The sequence below is a fragment of the Myotis daubentonii genome, chromosome 12, assembly GCF_963259705.1.
Source record: "Myotis daubentonii chromosome 12, mMyoDau2.1, whole genome shotgun sequence".
NCBI lineage: Eukaryota > Metazoa > Chordata > Mammalia > Chiroptera > Vespertilionidae > Myotis > Myotis daubentonii.
The window spans coordinates 50190351-50216406 of NC_081851.1; the positions used below are offsets into that span (position 1 = coordinate 50190351).

Here is a 26056-nt window from a genome sequence, read left to right on the forward strand (position 1 = left end):
TCCGCCGTGCAGCGCATGTGAGGTCCCAGAGTGTGATGAAAAGAGGACAAAATGGGAAACTCTTGGGGAGAAAGCACAACAGGAGAGAAAAACAATCGTAAGAGGAATTTTCAACGTTACAGTTTTGTAAACCCGAAGGAACGCTGGTGTGAGGCCCGAGAGACAGCCCTATTTTTTTTTAGTTCCAGCTTGTTTTCTAAAGTAAAGTTGTGACTTCTGGGGGAATTGTGGTTGAAATTTATTACTCAAGATGTGAGGGGGGTGGACTAGAAAGTCTTCGGTTTCCTCTTAGAGCTTTGATCCTCTCGTTCTAGGGAGGCTGCACATACAGCTGGGGCTTTGCTGTTATTTTGAAATGTGGTCAAATTCAATAAAGTAGAAATAGATGGATGCCTTCTTAACTTGATAAAACACACGGTGGTACTATAGTAGCCATTGTACTTTCTGCGGCCACAGGAGGCAACATTCCCAATAAAATCAGGAACAAAGAAGGATGCTCACTTGTCACCACTATTACCCAGCAGTAATGGGTATGAGACAATGCAATTAATAAGAGAAAGGAACTAGACAGACATATATTTAGAGAAGGAAATAAGACTATCACAATTTGTGATAGAAAACCTGAGATAGTCAACTGAAAATGTACTATAAATAGTAAGAAAATTTAGTAAGGTAGCATGAAGCAGAATTACTGCATATCAATAAATTTCAGATGAACAAACACAGTGAGTTAGAAACTGAAGTAGTACAATAGCAACAACCAAAGACTAAATATCTAAGAAAAACTTTGAGGAATATGTAAGATTTATGAATGCAATTTTAAAGCATTCCTGAAGGACACAAAGAGTTATATAAAGGGAATGGCATACCAAGTTCTTATACAGCAAGTCTCAACCTCATAAAGTTGTCACTTCTTCCTTAGTTAATTTAGAGATGTATTGTAATTACAATAACAAAGCCAAAATTGAGGAAAGGGTGGGGGAGAAAATTAGACAAGCAATTCTAAACTACATATCTTTTTAAAAAGTATACAAAACAAGAATTTCAAGAATACAAAAAAAAAAAAAAGAAGAATTGAGGGGACTATTCCTAATGCTCACTATAAAATAACATACAGCAACAATAATTAAAAACATAGCCCAGACGCATGAATACACAGACAACTACACGGAACAGAACAAGTCTAGAAATAGACCCCAATGCATACGGAATTGTGTATCCAGTAAACATGGCATCTGAAATCAGTGAAGAAAAGATGGACAATTCAAAAAATTGTCTTTAGACAACTGGAGAGACATTTTTAATAAAATTAAGTTGGCTTCATGCCTTATGCTGTATACCCGATAAATTTCAAAGGAGCAACAATTTAAATTTAAACTATGAAATCATAAAAATACTAGAAGAATGCAAGACAGAATTTCTTTATTAACGTGGGGTGAGGAGGCCTTTCTATTTAAAATCTGGAGGCATAAAGAGATTAATACATGAAAAAAATTAAAGATATACAGGGTAAAAAATTTCCACAGAAGAGTCGAAAGAAAAATGACAGACTGGGAATACATAAACTCCTATCAAGCAAATTCTTAAAATGGTGATAAAGGGCTGCAAATCACTGATCCAGGTATTTGCCAAAGAAGGATGTTAACTTCAGATTATTTATTTCACCTAAAGTGCCAAGTATATATTTACTCTGTCAATTATAACCCTATTTTCTACTTTAATGGAGGAAACCAATAACCACCAAGCCACCAGGAAAAGATGAGTAAGGCAAGTCTGAAATTGTCTCACAGGATATCAGTGACGGGCAAGGTCACCTGGGGATTACTAAATTCTGGAAGGCTACTCTGTTTACAAGCCTGGTCGTTTCCATCCTGTTTGATGCTGTGATGTAACTGCTGCGGACGGCAGTGACTGCAGCATGACACTCACTTCTGTCGTGGTGTGCACGGGTTTGCACAGATTAACTCAAATGTTAAGAATACGGCAAAGCTACCATTACCTTCACCAAGCACACAATAGTCATGACGTCTGCATTTTTACTAGGCCCGTTATAGCTCATTTCTCCCATATGCTATTATTTCATCTGAAATATTTTCGTTCTCTTCACAGCAATATATTTGATGAATAAATCTGGTCTTACTGGAATATGGTTGATCTCTTGAACAAGAACTTTATTTGATCATTCAAGAGAAGAATATGACTACCTCCACTTCTCCAAACTCTATCTCATGAGATGAGGCGGGGGGGGTGGGGGGGGAGAATGGCAATACTTTTTAGCAATCCCTTCACTGTTTGACCTCAGATAGAAACAATACAACAATATCAGAGGTTTAGATTTAAGAAGTTTGAGAGCAAGCCCAGGGTTATTGCACCTTTTCGGTGAATTTTTTTCAAGTCAAGTCTACCTCCTGAGCACCACGTACATATTTCAAATGTCCTTTGTTAGTAGAAGGTTTCTTTTTCTTAGGTTCAATATCACACTTAAAGCAGCTGGAAATTTTAGAATAGTCCAAGCAAATACTTTGTTATAAGACTGCTATTTCTATGGTAATTTGGATGAGGGTCAGCTGGCATATAGTACAGTTTCCTATGATATGCCTAAATTACAGATTAATTCAACATTTATACTAGTTGAATTGACTTCATTTCAAAAATGTTTTTCATGGCTTGTCATTCACAGGCGTTTTGAGGAGGGTATGAGGTACTCCACTATGGTAGTCCTTGCTCCAAGGGTGAAAAGAACATACCTTTGGACCATTCAATGGCACTTAATCTCCAGCTAACTAAATGAAGAGAACACACACACACACACACACACACACACACACACACACACACACACACACACACAAAAGGCTGCCAGATGACAAAAGAAGACATTACCAAGAAAAATAAAATGGTACAAAACCTCAATGAGAAGAGAGATTCATCCCCTCAGCCTAAAAGTTTTCTCTCTAGAATTACTAAAATAAAGTGCTAAATCTGGGTTACATGTCAAAGGTGACATTTCAGCATACGCCACGGGAGCCAGAAAGACGTCCTCAAGGTCAGACTGTTAGGTAGTAGAAGCCTAGGTCTAGCCCCGAGGCTTTCTGACTCCTACATCACTGTTCGCCTCACCTCACCTGCTCATCTCATCAGGGACTTGCTCTTGCAAACTGCACCCTTTGCAATAGGAGCCTCAGTCTGGGGAATTTTTTCATGGGTGTGCTAAGGCAGGGGGCGCTACCTTGACAGATTTTTGAGGACCAATAAAAATGGGAAGTTGGAGAAAAAGTTACTGTCCTTAGGTATGATAGAGGGGTTCTCAGCGGAGACAGCCTTCTCAAGTTATCAGCCAGGAAAAGAGACATCTCCAGGTGGAGAGAAGAGCGAGTTCTCTAGGCCACAAAAGTCTGATGTGTTCCTTCTTGGAACAAGGCAATTTTCTTTTTTGATTCACTGTTTGCTAAGAAAGTTTCGGTACACATGCAGGCGGATTCCTGAATGAGGTGTATTTCCCACTTGAGTTTAATAAACGGATATCTGGTTTACTTATCATTCTCTTAGTTAAGGGGTTGGGATTTCATGTCGCATCTGAAATTAAGTTTCTAAAAATGCAACACTGAGATTGTGGTGACCCTCCTCCCGCCTCCCTGGTCAGCCCTGTGGAGTCTCAGTCCTACCCAGCTTCATGACAGTGACCCCAGATCCCTCTCCACCATCCACTTGGTCACATAGGGAGGAGCACACCTGTAGCTTCCTTCTGAGCAGAAATTCCCACCCCGAATGATGGAACTCTCAGCCCCTGGATGGACCACTGCAGTCACACTTCCTTCCAGTGAACACTCTGACTTTAATTGGTGAGCATATGTACACTTTTTGTTACAAACACTTTAATGTTGGGGATTATTTGTAAAATACTGAGTTCCCACAAGGGATGAATTCTAAAAACAAAGAAATGCCTAGGTTCAGAGGTAAACATATGACACTTAGAAATATTTACTGGTATCTTCTTTCCTGAGACATGTTTGGCTCTTGGGTGAGCTGTGCCTGAGCCCCTCTCCTTAGAGCTGTCTGCCATACCACCTTCTTAGGTCACCATGAGGGGGAAAGTAAGGTTCATGTTCATTTTAGCTCAGCTATGATCATTCTGTGCCCTTTACAACCTTCGTAGCTTAGACAACCCCCCGGAGTTTCTTAGTGATTATGAGCTCAGTGTTTCTAACAGGGACATATGGCACAGCCTCAACTACTCCTCTAGTTCATATCAGATGCTAACCATCCTACTCCAGGGTGAGGAACAGGGGGAGTGGAGGTGGGGGGGGGGTGGATGCTTTCCTCCTTAACCTTTCCAGGAAGCATTTATTTACATCGTTAGCTTCAATCTAGACAAGGAAATACATGGGTGGTGGGGGAAAGCTCTGATGACTTTATCAGTTCCATTTCTGTTTTTAAGCTGGCTTAGTTTGTTTTCAGCTAAGAGAACAAGACAGAGGCCCTTCTTGCTCCCTCTATAGGTAGCTACAGTATGGCAGAATCCCTTAGAGACATTCCTGGCAAAGCAGCACAGTCTGTGAACATCAGGAAGGCATGCTGACCTCAGGAAATCTAGCAAATTATGGTTGGTGCCAGGGAAAGAAATTAGACCAGAAAATAATAATGAAAATATGCTTAGAATGCTTGTAAATGAAGAACTATACTTCCTAATAACTCATGGGTCAAAAAAGAAATCACAATGGAAATTAGAACATATCTTGAAGTGAATGTTCATGAAAATGTATGAGATATATTAAACCCATTTTAAGAGGAAAATTTATGTCCCCAAATGCATTTAATCTGGAAGAAGAAAAGCTATAAGGCACAGAACTAAGCATCTATAATAAAAAGTTATAAAAAGAACTTAAATCTAAAGAAAATAAAAGACAAAAATAAAAAAATAACAGCAACAAGTAAAACAGAAAAAAGCATACAACAGAGAAGACCAACAAAGATAAAACTTGGTTCTTTGAAATGACAAATTTATGGAAAATAATAAAAAAATACAAAGTAAGCTTAATTAATATCAGGAATAAAAGAGGGGATATCATTGCAGAACCTACAGATATTAAAAGAGAATATTATAAACAACTTTACATAAATAAATTATATATTTGTAAAAAAATCAAGTTTTATGCTTAATATTATGCACATACTATGTGCCTGTTATATTTCCATTTGAAAAATCATGCCGAAACCGGTTTGGCTCAGTGGATAGAGCATCGGCCTGCGGACTGAAGGGTCCCGGGTTCGATTCCGGTCAAGGGCATGTACCTGGGTTGTGGGCACATCCCCAGTAGGAGATGTGCAGGAGGCAGCTGATCGATGTTTCTCTCTCATCGATGTTTCTAACTCTCTATCTCTCTCCCTTCCTCTCTCTGTAAAAAATCAATAAAATATATAAAAAAAAATACATGTGAAAAATCAAGAAAATATGTATTTTATAAAATCTGACAGCACAACAAGAAACAATAGGTGAACAGTTCTGTATCTATTTTAAAATTGAATCAGTAATTAAAAACCTTAACCCCAAAAAAATACTCTAGGTCCAGTTGGTTTTGTTGGTTGATGCAAACCAAATACTTAAGGAAAAAATAACATCTATCTTACACAAATTCTTCTAGAGCATAGAAAAGAGGAGAATACAAAACACCCTCCGGCCCACTTGATGAAGCCAGCATAGCCTTGATGAAAAGGGCATTAGTAGAAAGAAAACATGCAGCTCAATTGCATTTATAAACATAGATGCAAAAATCCTAAGCAAAATATTAGATAAATGAATACACAAATATGTAGGAAAGAGAGCTAATATGTAATGATTACTAGTAAGTAAGTTTATTTCAGAAATGAAAGGTTAGTTTAACATTCAAAAACTCAGCCAGTAATGCAACTAATCTATAGTGACAGAAAACAGATCAGCAGTTGCCTGGCGCCTGTGTGGAGGGGTGGGTGGGAGGACGGGACTGCAGAGAGAACTAAAGAGCATGAGGAAACTTCCAGAAGGGAGGGATAAATATGCTCATTACTCTGATTTCAGTAATGGTTTCACAGGCATAAACATATGTGGAATGATCAATATATAGTACAAATATGTGCAGCTTACTGTATGCTATCACACCTCATTAAAGTTGTTTTTAAAAATCAGTGTAATTTGCCCTGGCCGGTTTGGCTCGGTGGATAGAGCGTCGGCCTGCGGACTGAAGGGTCCCAGGTTCGATTCCGGTCAAGGGCATGTACCTTGGTTGCAGGCACATCCCTGGTAGGGGGTATGCAGGAAGCAGCTGATCGATGTTTCTCTCTCATTGATGTTTCTAACTCTCTATCCCTCCCCTTCCTCTCTGTAAAAAATCAATAAAATATATTTTAAAAAATAAAAAATAATCAGTGTAATTTATCACATTTAACAGATTAAAGAAAGAATCCACACAATTATCTCAGATTTAGACAAAAGTCAACTTCCATTCATGATTTTTAAAAATAGCTCTTAGCTAACTGTGAAGGCAATTTCTTTAAATTGATAAAGAATATCTTTTTTAAAACTCCTATAGCAAAATATCATAATTCAAGGTAAAATGTTGAAAACTTTCCATGTGAGACTGGGAACAATACCAAGATGCCTTCCCAGTACCACGTCATCTCCTGCTCCATTATGCCCCTCTATGATGTGGGTGACATTGACCACAATATCAGGTCTATGTTTGCACTAAGCATATTAACACTGTTCTTTTTGTCCAGTGTGTGATTCAGAAAGGGCAGGGATAAGCCACTCAATGCAATCTAACCCCCTGCTCCCCGTGACTGGGTCAAAGGCAACACAAGATTTAAAATGGTCCAGTCAAAAAAAGCCAAGAGTTGTGTGTGGGAGAATAGAAGCCCTCCATTCCTATGGAGAGTATAGTACAAGGATGTCACGTCGGGAACTGGTGCAGCCATTTCTATCAATGAGAGAGCCATGGAAGAAGACAGAGTGGAAACACAGCCATTTCCAATCAATGAGAAAGACATGGAAGAAGACAGAGGGGAAACAATCACAGAGAAATAGAGTGGAGTGGAGAATTACCCAGTTGTGTATGTGAAAAAATATCCCCTTTATTTTTTGAGCCAGATCAGTTCTGATTCTCTGATATCTGCATCCCAAAGCCCCTTAACTAACTGGCTGCATAAAGTACCAGATTAGTACAAAGCAGTGGGTAGAATAAGGGAGACATAAGTAGAAAGAATACATGTTCTAAAAGAAAATGCAGATAGTAGAAAGTCCTGGTAGAAAGTCAGAGACCAAAAATTTCCTTAAAGGACTGTTATGATTAAATGAAATAATTTATGTAAATCACTTCGCACAGAGCCAGAGGCACACCAAGCTGTCATCATTGTCTGCAGATAGCAAGAGCAAATAGCGCAGCAGGCTGTGTGGAGTGCTCAGGGAGCCAGGAAACAGGCTTTTATAACAAAAGCACTTTCTTAAGATTTGAAATTATATAACTCTCTTGAGCGGGTAGTCTTAGAGTTCAGGTACCAATGAGTGAAAACAGTTAGCTTTTACTGAAAACCTACATTTGTAACTTTATATACATCTGTTTTTCATAAGGATCCTGGAAGATAGGTGTGATTTGCAACTGACAGAGCAGGAGACAAATTCAGAAACGACTTAGCAGCATTTAAATGGTGATACCTGCCCTCTGACCACAGGTCCCACCTCAGACCCTCGTTATTCTCCATCTCAGGCCGACTCTGTAATGCGAGATTAGACTCAAAGATGCACATGAATAATATCACTTGAGAGAATTCACATAACAGAAAGTAACTGCATTTCCTGGGTGCATCCTATATTTTAGCATTTTTTCTTTTGTACATCTTGGACCCATTTCATAATAACAAAGCTATGTAATGGATAGAACATGAAAAATGCACACATTAAGCAAGAGAAATACTTTTGGATAGAAACCACCCTATAGTATGTCAGTCATCTGGAGAACATCTTCCTAGCACAAATGAAACTAATCTGGGTTCTTAAAAACATTTTGGGGAGATTTCTAATAGCACTCACAACTAGATCTAGGAAAGCATGAGCTTTAGAAAGAAGAGATAATTGTACAACCTTTAGAGCTATTTTAAGATAAACATGGAGACCGTTAGATAAACACTACATGAAAGAAAAAATAAAATTGTTTTTATTTTTTCTTCCACAGAATAGAGGACTAGACTAGCAAATGAAAACTATTTAAATGACTCTCCTAGGTATTGCTATATTGAAGGTTTATCTTTTTTTTCAATTACTTTGTGATAGTTTTTATTTTATCAATTTCATAGCGAGAAAGGGAGATGGAGAGAGAGATAGAAACATCAAGATGAGAGAGTCATCAATCTTCTGCCTCCTGGCAACCCCCTACTGGGGATTAAGTCTACAACTTGGGCATGTGCCCTGACCAGGAATTGAACCACCATAATCTCCTGATTCATGGGTCAACACTCAACCACTGAGCCACACTGGCTGGGCAAAGGTTTATCTTTTAAGAATACAAATCAAGAGCCCTTCAAATCATATATATTATTCAAAAGTTATTATAAAACAGATTAAACAAGTGATATGAATAATTAAATAAAAATTCATATCTAATTATTTTTCTTATTAACATTCTAAATCGCTTAGTGAACTCTACAATCAATATATTACATAACATGCTATGTTTCTAAAAAAAATAAGAGAATAACAACTTAATAAGGTATATATGAAAGGATGTTACTGAATTTTATAATTATAGTATGAAAATTCCTCTGCCATTCCACAGTCTTTGGATATCCAATATCACTATTACATGATGCCATCTCCCATAGAAGCGGCACTGCCATGGTGAAAAAATAATGCTAGTAAAACTAGTAAAATTAGCCTCTTGCCTGGAACTCTAACCCCGTTGGGTTCACGTGTAATGGCCTACCTGGCTCTGTGCCCTTTCTTCTCTTTCTCTCTGAGCCCAATCTCTTAAATTAACCCTGACTTATAGCTATGCATGTGATTCTGGGGCCAACTCCAGCCCTCAGCAAAGAAGATACGTAAGAAATGCTTTGTCAAGATATTCCTGCCTCTGCCCTCAATTTTACTACAGTCCACTATGACTGGGTTCCTTGCCTTGTATACATTTCCAGTGGCTGGGTTTCTTACTCTGAAGTCTCAATCTCCTTGTTATGGGTCCTTAATACTTAATGAGAGACATTCTAACAATATCCAATACCCAATTCCTGTTGGAATTAATCCTTTTTAAAAAATTATTACCTTGCTATTTGAGCCACTTCCTAAGTAACTTAGAACTTGGTCTATTTTAGGACCATATTTCACCAGTCCACACCATCTCCTCCCCCACACCACCAATTGATGAACTATGAATCTATTTTTCAGATTCGTGGGAGGCAGTATGGCATACTGGTTAAGGGTGTGGTTTCTGCAATCAGGTTCTCTGGATCTGAAAGGTAGCACAGATATGTATGACCTTGAGGAACATTCTTAATCTCTGTATACCTTGGTTTCTTTACCTCCAGAATAAAGACTAACACAGCACCTACCTCACATACGAATAATCTATAGATAATGCTTAATAAATACCGTGTCTGGTAAACAATGAGCACTCCATAAATGTTAGCTGTTGCTATTATTATGGTTCCATCTTCCCTTCTAGAGAATAGGCTACATTACTATCTTTAGACTTCGCTTAAGGTTCATGATTTGCCTGATCCTGTTGTCTATGCATTTCTGATCTGCTTCCATCCTTGTATGATAAGTCTTCCTTCCTAATTTCTAGTAAATGTGATCACTTTCCCAAAGGAAAGTAATAAGGGATTCATTACACACATCTATCGTACTTTCCCTTCAAAGAGGAAGTGGCTATTATTCAAGTTCTCTACATAAAGTAACATCTATGAGATGTTACTTCAGCCTTCTGAGCAGATGATTTGAAAGTTTTGCAAAATCTAGCCAAAACAGTGGTAGTTTTGCATACTGGTCTACTTAATTTCTACAAGGCTGCTTAGATCCTCAACCCTGAAAATTTAAAGCTATAACCTGAGGTAGAATCTGAAAATAGACATTTATAGACTTCGATTCCTTTTTTTACAGTTCCAAATACTTGTGGATTTTTTATAAAATATGAATAAGCATAAATTCTTATTAAATATGAATAATAAAATGACATAGCATTCATTTATGTGATTTGCTCTTATTTTAAGCAATATTGCTATTACTATTCATATACATGAAAATACCTTGGGTTGATAAAGTCTTAAAATATCACCATTTATTTCTGAAAACTTGGGTGACATGTGTGACACCTTCAGAACCAGGGGGCCAAAATTAGTGTGCATATTTTATAAGTCAAATGAAAAAGATGATAGATATTAAAGTGAGTGATTTCCTCCAAACTTGTGCAAGGAAGGGCTGAACAAGAACCCCGGCCCCTAAACACCTAATGCTTAGCTAAACTGCCTTTGAAAAAAGAAAAACGTGTTCCTCATTCTTTGAGAAAAGATACTCAAAACACACACAGATATTAAGGCTGGATTTAAAACTGAATATATCCCTAAAGGTCCAATTTGGAACCCAAAGCAGTCAACTTCCAAATTCAACTCACATTCAACATTTATACCTAACAGCTTGCAGACAAACCTTCAGGAAATATGTATCTTCACCAAAATAACAAGCTCTTACCCAGTTTCGTAGACTCAGGCAGCTTTTCATTATTCCAGCCAAAGGTATTAATAAAAATTCTATGTCGGTTTAGAAAAACGTTATCACATTTCTTCAAGCTTCTAAATGAGTGTGGCACTAAGAGTTAGCCTGGGTAGTAGGAATGCTGAATAACTTTCCATGTCATTTCTGCAACTCTAACTCAGGAGTGATTTTTATACTGTGCTTCTATAGTTTCATAAGTGTTGATTCACTATGGGGGGGGGGGGGGTAGTGAGGGCTTTAAGGAGGGGTGTAGCTGCTGCCAAATCTAAACCTGGGTAAGAAAACCAATTCGTAAAAGACTCTGTGTTCCACTCCCGGGGCTGAACTCTGTCACCTCTTCTAGTATTTACTTCTTGGTTTCACTTAGGGACTGATTGCTCAAACTCCTCTTGTGACCCACGGCCTATGAATTACCCTGCTGTTGCTTTACAGGAGGTCACAGAAAGAACACTCACAGCTGGTTAAAATTATCACTTCTTTCTTATCAGGAACGGCTCCTCTCTTTCCTGACATCCACACGTGATGGAAGGTCCTGTGCTGTAAACGCTTTGTCCCTCCTGACTCTGCCCTTTCTTACTGCCCACAGCCAGTAATCACAAGGGCTTGTCTGCCGGGAGAAGCGGTGGCTTCACAAATGCACATAAAAATCCCAGGCGCTCCACATCTTTAAAAGATGGGCCCAGACTGGTCTGGGAGAATCCGTTTCTACTCACTTGGGTATTGAAAGATTTTTTGTTTTGAATTTTGAATGTGGGATTGTCTACCATCTCCCAAAGCCTCCAGTGCATCATGTGAATGTACGGTAACAGTGAGGACTTGGGCCGCACTGGTGCCACCCCGGGATTTCTGCAGTAAATACAAATAATTGAGACCCGCCTGTTTATACAAGACTTCATCTTCTCACCAAACTCCCCATATTTTCTCTGAATATTTACATTAAGTAGGCACCAAAGTAGCAAGTCTGCTGGAGTAAAACGTTAGTTAGATACAGTAGAGAATTCACTTCAACACCAGCCTACCCCCCACTCCCTGGATTTTCTGCAGTGAATTTTTGTTGTTTTTAATCCTCACCCCAGGATATTTTTCCATTGACTTTTAGAGAAAGTGGAAGGGAGGGGTAAAGAGGAGGAGGGAGGGAGGGAGGAAGGGAGGGAGGGAGGGAGGGAGGGAGAGAGGGAGAGGGAGAGGGAGAGGGAGAGAGAGAGAGAGAGAGAGAGAGAGAGAGAGAGAGAGAGAGAGAGAAACATTGATGTGATGTGAGAGAGACACATTGATCAGTTGCCTCCCACACATGCCCTGACCAGAGCAGGGATTGAGCCTGCAACCGAGGTCCTGGAATTGAACCTGGAATCCTTCAGTCTGCAGACCTATGCTCTGTCCACTGAGCCAAACCTGCTAGGGCTGCAGTGAGTTTTTAATCTTAGGTTAGCTTCCTTATATCTCTTGGCATCTTCTGGAATATCTCCCCTCACAGTTGTATATTTAGAAAATAAATGCTTATTTTATTACTTGTCTAAGAAAGAAAGAAAGAAGAAATTCTTAAGGCATTCAAGAGCCAAATATGATTACCACTAATTAGGAATAATCTTTGTTATTGGGTCCTTATTATTAGTATGAATAATAGATTATCCATGTATTTCCTTTAAAAACTGTCAGAGATAAAGATCACCAGCAATTTAACTTTTGGATACAAGAGATGAAGTTAAAAATGAGGCCCGGAGATTTAGTGTCCCGCAACATAAACACAAACGAGCAATAGAGTAGAACCTCCTGGTGATAATGATGCTCCTGAAACCCAAAAAGAACACATAAGAAACCGGGAAAGTGACAAAACTGTAAAAAAGATGCTAGTCCTGTCGCTCCTCATCTATGAAAAGAGAAAAAGTGTTATTACAGATGTCTGTTTATAACCAACCTTTTAAAATACTCTTAATATTTTTCTTTTCTGTGTGATTTCAACAGTCACAAATACGGTAGATTCTTTTTAAGTCATCCTATTTAATCCTGAAAAAAAAAAAACAGGCAAGAGCCAGTCACAATCACCAGCTTCTTTTCTGCTTCAATCCCTCTGCCCAGCGCTTCTCCTGGCTCACACCTGCTAGAGGCACACAGCTGTGTTGTCCACAGCTGGACTGGGACTGCGGGAGGCCACGCACCGTATCCTGTCCTGGTGTGGATCCCTAGTAACTCACATGGTGCTAGCACACTGCAAACATTCAAGTATCAGCTGAAAGGATTGGAATGGCCATTCATAGGGCCAGTAAAAGAGCCCTGTCACTGCTGTGCCCCAGGCTGGTAGTCCCTTTCCTGGCCGTTTTTCAACCACTTAGAACTGGAGGACTATCCACTTCACCCACACTTGCAGGAAGGAATTTAAGAGCAAACTTCCTTTTCCTCCTCCATCCCACCTACTTTTTTGCCCCACAAACATAATCACTAATGTCTGTAGCTACTACTGTACCATACAAAGTACTTTCAGGATGTTCTTATCTGACCCTCACAACAACCTTTTGAGTTAGGTAAGGGAGACATAATATTCACTTAACACACAAGAAATGAGGTATTTGGGAAGGTTAAAGAATGTGGTCAAGGTCACACAAAGATAAAATGTTCTTTTTGCAATCTTAGTGTTAAGACCAGGCTAACAGTGACAGAATCTTAATACCAATGTTCCCATGTGGAATCTGGAGATAACCCACGTCCAAATGCATCTCACACTGAGGCTCTGCCGTGTCTTTCTCTCATTCTCTTTTTTTATTGCTTACGTGTTTGAAACATGCCCAATGCAATGCTTTGTTAATAAAGAAAATAATGTTTGTTAAATAAAAAACAGCACCACTAAAATTATGGAATGTAAGAAACATGAGCTCCTCAAAACCCCATTAATGCAGTATCTTTGGTAATGTTTTATTTAAAGGAACGAACGTCTGCCAAATTACTAGAAAAATTGCCTCCTAAATTAAAGATCAATCAATTAAAATTTATTAGAACTGAGTGAGAACTAAAGTTCTATTAGTCAACTGATTTTCAGCTTTCTCCCTTTAAAAATAATTCCCACAAGCCCTGGCCAGGTGGCTCAGTTGGTTGGAGCATCGTCTTGTACACCAGAAGGTTGTGGGTTTGATTCCCAGTCAGGGCACATACCTAGGTTTCAGGTTCAATCCAGATTGGGGCACATACGAGAGATGTTTCTCTCTCACATCAATGTTTTAATCTCCACGCCCTTCCTCAACATATCCTCAGGTGAGGATTAAAAATAATAATAATTCTGACAGGAAGTAAAGTCATGCAAGACAAGTCAGTAGTCTGGGCTTAGCCAGAAGCAGAAGTGGCTCTGCAATCATTTCTAACACAGTATGGTAGAAGCAAGCTCTTCAGACTATTTAAATTTATACCACCATCTAAATTCTAGGCTCATAAACAAACCAAGCTCGCAAACTCCTGACATTCTCTCGGAATAGCTAACAGGAAAAGTGGTCTGGAAAAAGTCCAGAAAAGCTCACACCCAAATTCATTCCACAATTTTTGTAAATTACATTTTTGGAAAGAGGTAGGCAGTAAGTAAAATCCTAAAGATAGGCTTTTGCTTAGTTATGTGAAATATTTTATTTCTAATTTAAGAAGAAAAGAGTAGTTTTTGCTTGTATTAGATCAGGGGTCCTCAAACTACGGCCGGCGGGCCACATGCAAATACAAATATTGTATTTGTTCCCGTTTTGTTTTTTTACTTCAAAATAAGATATGTGCAGTGTGCATAGGAATTTGTTCATAGTTTTTTTTTAAACTATAGTCCGGCCCTCCAATGGTCTGAGGGACAGTGAACTGGCCCCCTGTTTACAAGGTTTGAGGACCCCTGTATTAGATGTTTTCAGTTCTCACCACTGAAAGTTAGTTGATCAAAACTGATGTTGAAAATTCAATGAAATTCTACTTAAAACATTAAAATTGGGCTGTCAGATTAATGGGACTGATTCCAACTTTTGTTGTTTTTCCCAAGAGAATCCCACTATGTTTGCTTTTACTGAGAGACAGACAGGAAGGCACATGTGGATACTCCAGTGTGGGGGTTGAGATGTGACTCCCGAAGCCGTGGTGCCTGGGCTATTAAGGCTCCCAAGGAAAAGGGAAGCTATTCTGCAAAACAGAAGAATTTGGGGAGGGGCAGTCAACAGACAAGGCTGAGAGGGAAAGAATGGTGAAAACCTCGTGTTTTGCAGGGGGAGCCTTACAAAAACTCAAAGTGCTTGGTCAAGGTGTGTGCTGTAGAAACCAGGAAGGGCGGAGCTTTACACCAGATTGACATGGTAAGTCAAGGCGGCCTCCAGAGACACAGGTGAGGGGGAGGGTGGGCAGGCCTAAAACTTAGAAATAGTGGGAAGAGCTTCCAATTTTCATGGGATAAGGGGCTGAACAATAATTAAAAAGTATCCAACAATGAACACTTAAATTTTAACTAGTTGGGTGTAATTGCATTATTTCTACATGGAGTTAAATTCACATTAATGAGACTCTGAAAGGAAAGATCTTATTGTAATTGAGAAGATTCTGGAGAGATGAGGCACTAATGAAGATGAAAATTCTAATATTCCAATTAGTAAATAAAAGAGGTAACTCAGACTTCAGATACTCATTTATAATTATATAGGAAATCATTTCAAGTATGTTTTACGTGTTTCAATTCAGACTGTCTCTTTACTCAAACTGCTATGTCAAACCACCAAAGTAATTGATCTCATTATTAATATAGAAAATAACAAAACTTTGCTATTTTATGAAATTTTAAGTTGAATAAACATCTGTCATTTAAAAAATTAAGTCTATCTAGGAAAAGCTCTAACATATCTATTATTTAAAAGAAACTTTGCAGAATGTATTAAGATTGACTTAAAAAGGAAAGTAAAACATTAAGCCAATGTAAGTGCTTTGAAGTTTAAGTATTTTCAGCAAATTAAAAATTCTAGGTTGAAAAATAATAGACAACAAAAGTACTTTAGCCAAAGAGCACCAATCTGTTTTCAATCATTTTATAAATTATTCAGTGCAAGCTTAGAGAAATGATTTTAATTAAGAAAGATTACACTTGGGTAGTAAATATGATAAAATATGCTGACATAATATTCAAAATCCATGTGGTGATAACAGAAAAAAAGAATTCCTTGGTAATATAAAAAATAAGTTTAACAGAAAATTTGATTTCTGGTGTTCCATTGTTCTATAACTCAGGGCTTCAATTATAACAATATCAAATATCTATTTTAAATACTTCTTAGGACCAATGGTTTTGGTAAAAAGCCTATGACCTATCTTAACTACTAGGTAGGAGGTACAGCATTCTATGTACAATTGGGTGTTTGATCTATAACTGTTCCCTTTTGTGTAAAAGGCAATCCATCCATCTGATTATGCAAAGAGCATTCTCAACCTATGAGCCTTAGCCAGAGGACTCTACAAATTTTCCAAAAGATTCCTGTATCTCTCAAAATAAATAATACTTTAGGCAATGCAAAGATTAAGTAAGACAATGTTTCCACAATCCAAAGTGTGCTTCTGCTAAAAAATTAACATGGCCACACCAATACCACTACTACACCAAATTTTTTTATTCATTCATTCATTCACCTATAATGAATACCTATTATGTGCCAAGCACTATAACTGGCAGTGGGTAAAGCTTACAATCAGCCCCTTATCAAATGTGAACATATTATGCCCCTGATTAAAATCCTGATCGATACAAATTAGCTAAAAATAAATTAGAAAAAAAAGGGAATAAAGCAGAATTTCTGGCATCATTAAGGATATGGGTTTGCTTGGTTTGAATTTTCAAGCACTGATTATGTCCTACCCTTCTGGTCCATTAGAGATGGAAATATTAAAGTTATAGAAGAAAGAGTACTGTAACACAAAAATGGTAGGTGTCATTTCATTATTTAAAACACAAAAAGAGTAGAGGGAAAACTGGTGAGACAAAACTAAATTTATTCTTTGGTAAATAAATCACTACTAATATTTAGAAATTAAATATAACCAATTATACATGAAACTTTGAACATCTTAGTTCTCAAAGTAAAGTAAAATAAAAATTAGGAACTCAAACACAAAACCAACAACACTGCCCACAGACAGATCTAGATACAGAAAATACCAAAGCTGGGCTTCATGGTCTTTTCAGCCCCGCTAAGTAGATCTGGCTCATCACAGCCTCAGCAGAGCCAGGACCAACAGCAGTTAGGCTTGTCTCTTAAAACCCGGGACGTATCTAAATTCCTTACAACACATGTGTCATAACAGGTCCTGGACATCAGGTTTAAATATGACTGCAATGCTATACATTAATGGTGCATCTAGAATTGAGAAACTAGTTACAAATTTATTTAAATAGACAAAATTTGGATATAGAGTCCCAAATCTTATTTTCACCACCAGGAAACTGTTGCATTCTCTCTCTATAGCAGTACTTTTCAAACTAAGATCTATGGATATATTATTAAAGGTCCTCAAATTCTTGGTGATTTTTAAAAAAATTTTTTTTTAATTTTTAGGATAATCTTCTAAAAAAAAATTTAACAACAGTGTGCATCTTTTGCATGACCCAAGCAACTGCATAGTGGAACAACAGTTTTATGCAGTAATTTGCGGTCCAGCTGAGTCTATGCCAGTTGGCATCAGGGAAAGCTGTGTGACTGGAAGGCCCTGTGGTTCAAACAAGGAGAGTGGTGGGAGAGCCCAGCATCATTGTTGTGCCAACTCCCATCAATTTGTTAGAAATATGTATGGTCATAACATGCAAAAGAGAGGTTTTTTATACGCGATTGGAGCAATAATTGCATTCGATACCTAAGTTATTGAAAGGCTAACTTTAATTCAATTAAGCTAACTTTATCTTCAAGTGATGAAGCTTTACAGAGTTGCCAAGTGATACATCTTCCATGCACTCTTTCGAAACTACTCACTGAAAGAGTCTGATCAAAGATGAGGCTTGCTTAGCCTAACTTCCCATAAGAGACTTAAAGGGGTTAATATTGTTTGAATACCATACTTGTGCAAACAGGCATTTTCAAAATCCCAATACAGAAACAGGTGAACCACAGAACAAGACTTGTGGTAACATCTTTCTACTGTAATTCCCCAAATCAACAGCTATTTCAGCAAAGCAGCATCACCCATCCCATTAAATCCATGTTGATCTGAACTGAACTGTAATGTTCATTTGAACTGTAATGGTTTTTTAGTCCTATTTATATTTCATTTGTGAATTTGATTTTAGTATGAGTTATAAGCATAAAATAGTATATGTGATTGTATGTTTGTGCATATTGAATAGCAATAATAAGCAATGTTGGTAAAGTAAATTATTTAAGTAACATTATAATAACAACTAGAGGCCCGATGCACGAAATTCATGCAAGAGTAGGCCTTCCTTCCCCCAGCTGCCAGCACTGGCTTCCCTCTGGCACCCAGGACCCGGGCTTCCCTCACAACCCCAGCTTCGTCCGGAAGGTTGTCTGGAAGGACGTCTGGTCTAATTAGCATATTACACTTTTATTATTATAGATTTCAGTCAACCATAGAAGTCCATAAGGATTTTCTTTTTCTTCAAGAGATTGGGTTACATCCCTCAATTTGAGGAGCTATGCTTTATGAATACATCAGTTTTATCTAGGATTTCAGAGAAAAGGAAGCGTATTAACATGGTTCTCTGTTGGCAGCTTAAATTTTACTTCTTGATTTGAAAGGAAATTTCTGTGTCCTTGCTTCTGCTTTATTCCCCAACTTCAAAGCTCAAATTGGAAGGCCAGCTGGAGTTGGCCCGAAATGGTAAGACACCATCAGGAAAAGGAGCCCCTTCTGTAACAGTCACTATGCTGAATTCTCACTGCTTTCAATTTTTGTCTAAACTGTCAGTTTTTGTAGGGACAGGACAACATCAAAGCCTGGGAGGCTTAGTAAATGTTTGACAAATGAAGAAATGAACTGTTCCAACTCATTTTCTCAACTCATCTGGTTCAAAGAAAATGCATCAGAACACTTTCTTAATATAGGTATTTTAACTATAAGAAATACTCTTATGAGAAATATGTTTGAAACTTGTATAATTTTGTTAACCAGTGTCACCCCAATAAATTCAATTTAAACACAAAGAAGTGTATTTGGGCCTCCTGGTGCTTACCACAGGCTGTGTTCTTATACTGACTGTACAGAAACAGGAAGCAGAGTAAACCCTACCCTATACACCTCAGCTCAGGCCCTTTGCCTGGGCTGTATTGTGAATGGGGAGACATTGAGAAAACATGTTATTTGCAGATTTTTTAATATTACCTACAACTTTTGTGATTTTATACTATGTTAGTACAGTTTTGGTAATATTATATTTAAAATCATTTTTCTTGAAATATTAATTTTTATTGCATGTAATTATATATAAAATCGTTTTTCTTAAAATATTAATGTTTATTGCATGTAACTTTATTATATTTAAAATTATTTTCTTGAGATTAATGTTTATTGCATGTAACATTATACTAAAATTGTTTTTCTTGAAATATTAATGTTTATTGCATGTAAAAATAAAATACATGTGGAAAAATGAAAAAAAGAAGTGTATTTGATGTTGACTGATCAGATAGTCACAATTGATTAGTAATTATCAATATCCTTGGAGACCAGCCTCTGTAGGAGACTAAATGATAAGAAACAATTCTAAAAAGACATGAACAGTATATTCAAATTTACCAAAGAAGATAAACATGAGCAACTTTTATCTCCTATCCACAAAAATATCATTAACTATAAAAATAATGAATGCATCAACCCAAAACAAGAATCAAAAAGCAATATAGGCCCTAGCTGGTTTGGCTCAGTGGATAGAGTGTCAGCCTGAGGACTGAAGAGTCCCAGGTTTGATTCCAGTCAAGGGCATGTACCTTGGTTGCAGGCTCTATTCCCGGCTCTGGTGGGGGTGCATGTGGGAGGCAATCAATTGATGTATCTCGTTCACATCAATATTTCTTTCTTTCTCTGTCTCTGCCCCTCCCTTCCACTCTCTCTAAAAATCAATGGAAAAATATTCTCGATGATTAACAAACAAAAAAAGCAATATGGAATTAAAACATGCTATATATTTAAAAGCAGCATTAAAATGCATTATTTAAATATGTTTTTAAAATCTACTAGTTCACAAAAACAAAAAGATTCCCTACCTCCCCCAAATACCATATTCTAAGAAAACAATTTTTTTAAAATTTCTGGGTGGTACTAACCAAGAAGCCAGGAAACATTCCTAGCTTCATTCTTAAGAACTGATGAAATACATCTGCAAAAATAAACAGCCTGAAAAAGTTGAGCTTGCCAAAAAAAATAAAAAGTGTTTGTCATTTCCTCAATACTTTAATAAAGGAGAAATCAAATAAAAGCTAATAAACTTTATATTAGGGACTGCCTCAGTGAACATATATGACCCTCCCCCGCTGCATACACACAATCACACGATAGGATGTCAGCACACAATCTGACAAATGATTAATCCTATAAAGTTTGATTTGTGACACAGAATATTGCTCAATACTATTTGCAAGTAATAGTTTTTCTTCTTACTTTTTTCTATGACTTGGACCTATTTAGAGCCCTGAAAATATTTCTCCCTTTCTTCCAAAGTCTAAACATAAATTCTTATCAGCAGGCTGTCTAATGAGTTAAATCAATCACTGAGCCACTATTTCAATCTGTGTTCCTGCAGCAAAGAGGTTTTGGAGCTAAGAAAATCATTTCTGTTGTGTCCTGCTATTCTGAACAAAAACTCATTTCCTGCTCAACCCAAGGGGTCACATGATGATGTCAAGCTAATGGGAAGTCACGTAGAGATCAAGATCCCACAACTAAAGACACACAAATACACACATATGCGCAGCACACACACAGACTAAACACCATTCTAGGATTTAAAAAACAAATTGTAATAACCTTCGGAAAGGAAATATAGATGAAGACTGTCACATAAATTGAAAATAAGACATCCAAGATTAGGGACAGTATGTTATAAACTTCAGGATCAGAACTGAGAGGGAGAAGAGAGAAAAGGAGAGTGAGATAGCTACTTTAGCACTGTAGGGAGAAAGATAACTACAAAATTTCTTTTTAATTTGGAGACCAAAAAAAAAAAAAAAAAAGACTTATAGGATGAGGGCAACTAGAAGACATCCAAGCTTGACATCTCCTTGAACTAGAAACTTACACAAAACAAATGAGGAACGTAACCCACAAGATGCATTTTATGGATCTGTGTGAGGTCCTGGAACATTCTGTGTTATAACAATTTTAGGATTTTAGAAATTCCACAGGATAGCAAGTTGATTAGCCTTCTCTCTTTAATCCACATTTTGGCCACTATTCTAATTATGTGTTCAAGATTGCCCAATATAAGATGCACACGAAGAACTTGAAAGCTGAGTTTCAAAGAACAAACTAAAATAATACCATTATAGGACACTGACCCCAAAAAATAATTAGAGAAAAAATCCAAACTGACAAGAGGTATAGTTAGTTTATGGTTTATATGTTTCATGTCCTACTTTGGATTACTACAGTATAAATTAACATTTTTATTACTGCAGAGTTCTATTAAACAGTAAAGCCAGGCTACCAAAAACCTAGCAACCATTATCCTTTTAAAAAGTATCTTTTTATTGATTTCAAAGAGAAAGGAAGAGGGAGAGAGGGATAGAAGCATCATGATGAGAGAGAATCACTGATCAGCTGCCTCCTGCACACCCGCTACTGGGGATTGAGCTGGCAAACTGGGCATGTGCCCTGACTGGGAATCAAACCATGACCTTCTGGTTCATAGGTCAATGCTCAACCAACGAGCCACACCAGGTAGACTAGCAACCATTATCTTTCCTTTAGGTTCATGCCTACATTGATATAAATGTATGCAAGATGCCAGTGATGATTAATTTTACATGCCAACTTGTTTAGACTATAGAGGTCAGTTGTTTGGTCAAATACTAGTCTAGATGTTGCTGTAAAGGTATTTTAAAGATGTGACCAACATTTATAATCAGACTTTAAGTCCCCAGGTTGTCGTCCATATGTGGGTGAACCTCATCCAATCAATTGAAGATCTTAACAGCAAAGACTGAAGTTTCCAAGACAAGAAGGAATTCTGCCTTCAGACTGCAACTTAAAAATTCTGCCTGAGTTTTCAGCCTTCAGACCCAAGACTGTAATATCAACTCCCACCTGAATTTCCAGCCTGTCCTACAGATTTTGAACTTGCCAGCTCCCACAGTGATAAATCAAACTCTACCTCTATCTCTACCTCTACCTAAATGTAGTTTGTGTTTGTATGTTTGTGTATAATAATTTATATGAATTTAAATGTATACACATATAAGTAAGAATATATTATATGCACATACTATCGGTTCTGCTTCTTGGGAGAATTCTGATTAATTCAATGCCCAAAACCATAACAAAAAATAAATGTATTGTTTTCATCCTAATTATTCAAATTGTATAACTTGAGGGAAACAATGGCTGCCATCAAATTTACATGGTTTTCAAATCGCATAAGAAATCTGCGTTAATACACAGAGTGCCTATGAATGTGCCCTCTACGGTTTACAGCTTTCATTACACATATTTCGAGTTTAAAACAGATTGCACCCCCAACAGGGGGACATTTAATTGCATTTCTAAATTACATTTTGGAGCAAGTGAATTTTATTTACTCCATAATTATGGAAAAGGTCACAAAAAGGTTTTCATTTAACTAAAGTGAAATAAGTGGTACACCTGTTTCAGGAAACAAAGAAGAGGCAGTGATACCAGCAAGAATTTATATAACCCTAACAGGCACCTGGTATAAAAAACAGATGCCATCTGTGAAAACTATAAGACTCTTAGGCCTGTCAAAGCATAAAGGGTAAATTATCTTGTTTTCAAAGTGCCTTTTGGTATATTAGTTTTTAATCAAACACAATAGAGATATCACTAATTGTGCCTTTGGCAAAGTGACAGGCAACCTAATTAAATGAAACATATAATAACATGCTTCAGATGGAAACATTTTAGAAACAGCATAGGACTTGTAAAAACTTTTTTGTTGTTGTTCATCCTCACCTGAGGATATTTTTCCAGTGATTTTTAGAGAGAGTGGAACGGAGGGGAGAGACAGAGAAACATTGATGTGAGAGAGACACATCAATTGGTTGCTTCCCTCAAGTGCCCCAACCAGGGCCGGGGATTGAGCCTGCAACTGAGGTACATGCGCTTGACCGGAATCGAACCCTGGACCCTTCAGTCCCTGGGCCGATGCTCTATCCACTGAGCCAAACCCGCTAGGGCAAAAAAATCTTTTCAGTTGGACAGGAAAACAATTCAAAGTCATTTTCTAGGCACAGCCAACAAATAACTGACCTAAATTGCAATTCATGACATGTGCCTCTAATTCACAGCATCATCCATTATAAATATTTAAGAAAACATTTTCAAGTAAATAAATTACAATGACATTTTGAGCTCAAGGTCCCAAACTTAAAACCCAAATGCCTTCAAGGAGAGGGGAGTTAATAAAAATGTGGGAAGTACCAGGTGTAAGGGAGAGGAGGGGCGAGCATGCCCCATCAGTTTACATTAAAACAACACAATAACTACTTGATTCCATCCCAACAGAATATATCAGCCCCAGGTTGAATTCAACAAACAGTTGCCAGTTTGTGATCCTTGAACTAGACAACAGTCATAAATTAGAAAAGTAAATACATGAATTAATAAAAGAGAATATAGCCATAAATACCTAGAAAACATATATACTCTAAAAGGGGGTTTGTGTTTGATAAGAACATTACTCATAATTATTGGTATATATTTAAGCCTAAAGCAAAGCCTGTATCACATGAAAAGTGCAAAATTAGCTGCGATGAGTATCCCTGACCTAATTATGTGAGACATACTGGTAAATCTGTACAGATTCAAGTCTCTAGGGCAGTGGTTGTCAACCTTGGCTGCACATTAGAATCACCTGGGAATCTTTTTAAAATCCTGATTTCTGGGCCTCATCCTCCAGAAATTCTGTCTTTGTTATGGGGTAGGGCCACAACATTAGTAACAAAGAAATAGAATTTCTGGAGGATGAGGCCCAGAAATCAGGATTTTAACAAGATTCCCAGGTGATTCTAATGTGCAGCCAAGGTTGACAACCACTGTTCTAGGGAGAGAGTTAAACTCTGAGGCGTGAAGGAGAATTTCAGGAAAAGGGATTTAGTAAAGGAATAAAATTATTTTTTTTATCATATTATTTATTTATTTTTTTTAATTAAATCTTTATTGTTCAGATTATTACATTTGTTCCCTTTTTTTCCCCCCCATAACTCCCCTCCTCCCAGTTCCCGCCCCACCCTCCGCCCTCACTCCCCACCCATTGTCCTCATCCATAGGTGCACGATTTTTGTCCAGTCTCTTCCCACATCTCCCACACCCCTTTCCTCCCCAAGAATAGCCAGTCCATTCCCTTTCTATGTCCCTGATTCTATTATAATCAACAGTTCATTCTTTTCATCAGATTATTTATTCACTTGATTCTTAGATTCACTTGTTGATAGATGCATATTTGTTGTTCAAAATTTGTATCTTTACCTTTTTCTTCCTCTTCCTCTTCTTAAAGGATACCTTTCAGCATTTCATATAATCCTGGTTTGGTGGTGATGAACTCCTTTAGCTTTTCCTTATCTGTGAAGCTCTTTATCTGACCTTCAATTCTGAATGATAGCTTTGCTGGATAAAGTAATCTTGGTTGTAGGTTCTTGCTATTCATCACTTTGAATATTTCTTGCCACTCCCTTCTGGCCTGCAAAGTTTCTGTTGAGAAATCAGCTGACAGTCGTATGGGTATTCCCTTGTAGGTAACTGAGTTTCTTTCTCTTGCTGTTTTTAAGATTCTCTCTTTATCTTTTGCTCTTGGCATTTTAATGATGATGTGTCTTGGTGTGGTCCTCTTTGGATTCCTTTTGTTTGGGGTTCTCCGCACTTCTTGGACCTGTAAGTCCATTTCTTTCACCAGGTGGGGGAAGTTTTCTGTCATTATTTCTTCAAATAGGTTTTCAATATCTTGCTCTCTCTCATCTTCTGGCACCCCTATAATTCTGATGTTGGTACGCTTGAAGCTGTCCCAGAGGCTCCTTACACTATCCTCGCATTTTTGGATTCTTTTTTCATTTTGCTTTTCCGGTTGGATGTTTTTTGCTTCCTCGCATTTCAAATCATTGACTTGATTCTTGCGCTCCTCTGGTCTGCTGTCGGGCGTCTGTATAATATTCGTTATTTCAGTCCGTGTGTGCTTAATTTCTAGTTGGTTCCCCAATATAAGATCGAGGGTCTTATTAGTTTTCATGTAGATCTCATTAAGTTTATCGGCAGCTTCTAAACAGTTCTTGAGAGACCTTAAAAGTGTGGTTCTGAACTCTATTTCTTCCATGGACAATTTTGTCCTGTTTCTTTGTCTCCGCATTTTGTTATGCTTCCTTGGTGCACCCCCTAGTGGTCTTTGTTCGCAGTCTTATAGATAAATCTTGATTGTTGTAGCTAATTCCAGGGAGGGTTTGACCTCCAGGCCAAGTGGCTATGAGAATCAGCTGTGTCAGCAGTGAGAGAACTTCTGTCCTCTAGGGAGGTGCTAATCTAGCCTTTGCCTGAGGCTATCCGGCAAATGCCTGTGTGCAGGGCTTGGGCAGGGCGGGTCGCACAGGATCAACAGGGTGGGCCGGAGAGAGCAGTTATGGCGGCTCTCAGTCCTGTCCCCAGGGGCTCTGCCTCTCTGAGTCCCAGCACCCGCTGCAAAGCTCGGAGAGAAAGCTGCACTCGCTCTGACCGAAGCCAGACAGTCCCGCTTCTCCCGTTTGAGCCTGGGTCCCTAAAGACTCGCCTGGATCTGGAGCTCAGAGTCTGCGACTCCCTCCCGATTGAAAATGCCAACCGCGCCCTCCGCCGCCAGCCCGCTCCGCACCTCAGAATTTGACTTCAGCACTGCGCCTCCTCTGAGTGTCCGTATGCGTTTCTCTTTCCTCCTAGTTGTAGGACTTCCACTCAGCCAGCGTTCCTGTGGTTCTGGGTGATGTCCGTTCCGTGTTTTAGTTTCACTTTTGAAGTAGTTGTTCAAAGCAGCAAACTCCGGCGTTAACCTATGCCGCCATCTTGGTTCTCCAGGAATAAAATTATTTGGAAGAGATCACTTAAAAGGAGATACCTGGTAAGATAAATCCAAGTCACTACAGGAGACAGTGAGGTGGGTCCTCACTCTCTCCTGAGCCCTGTGTGGAGAGGAAA

At 38.1% G+C, this 26056-nt stretch overlaps 1 protein-coding gene and 1 non-coding gene across 10 annotated transcripts in view; one reads left to right on the plus strand and one right to left on the minus strand.

The window, feature by feature from the left end:
• ACYP2 (acylphosphatase 2) overlaps nt 1-26056 on the minus strand; it is a 182288-nt gene that overhangs the window by 33108 nt on the left and 123124 nt on the right. The window lies entirely within an intron of this gene.
• LOC132214106 (small nucleolar RNA SNORA51) lies at nt 18889-19019 on the plus strand. The gene has a single exon (XR_009448201.1). It is a non-coding gene; the product is annotated as a small nucleolar RNA SNORA51 (small nucleolar RNA).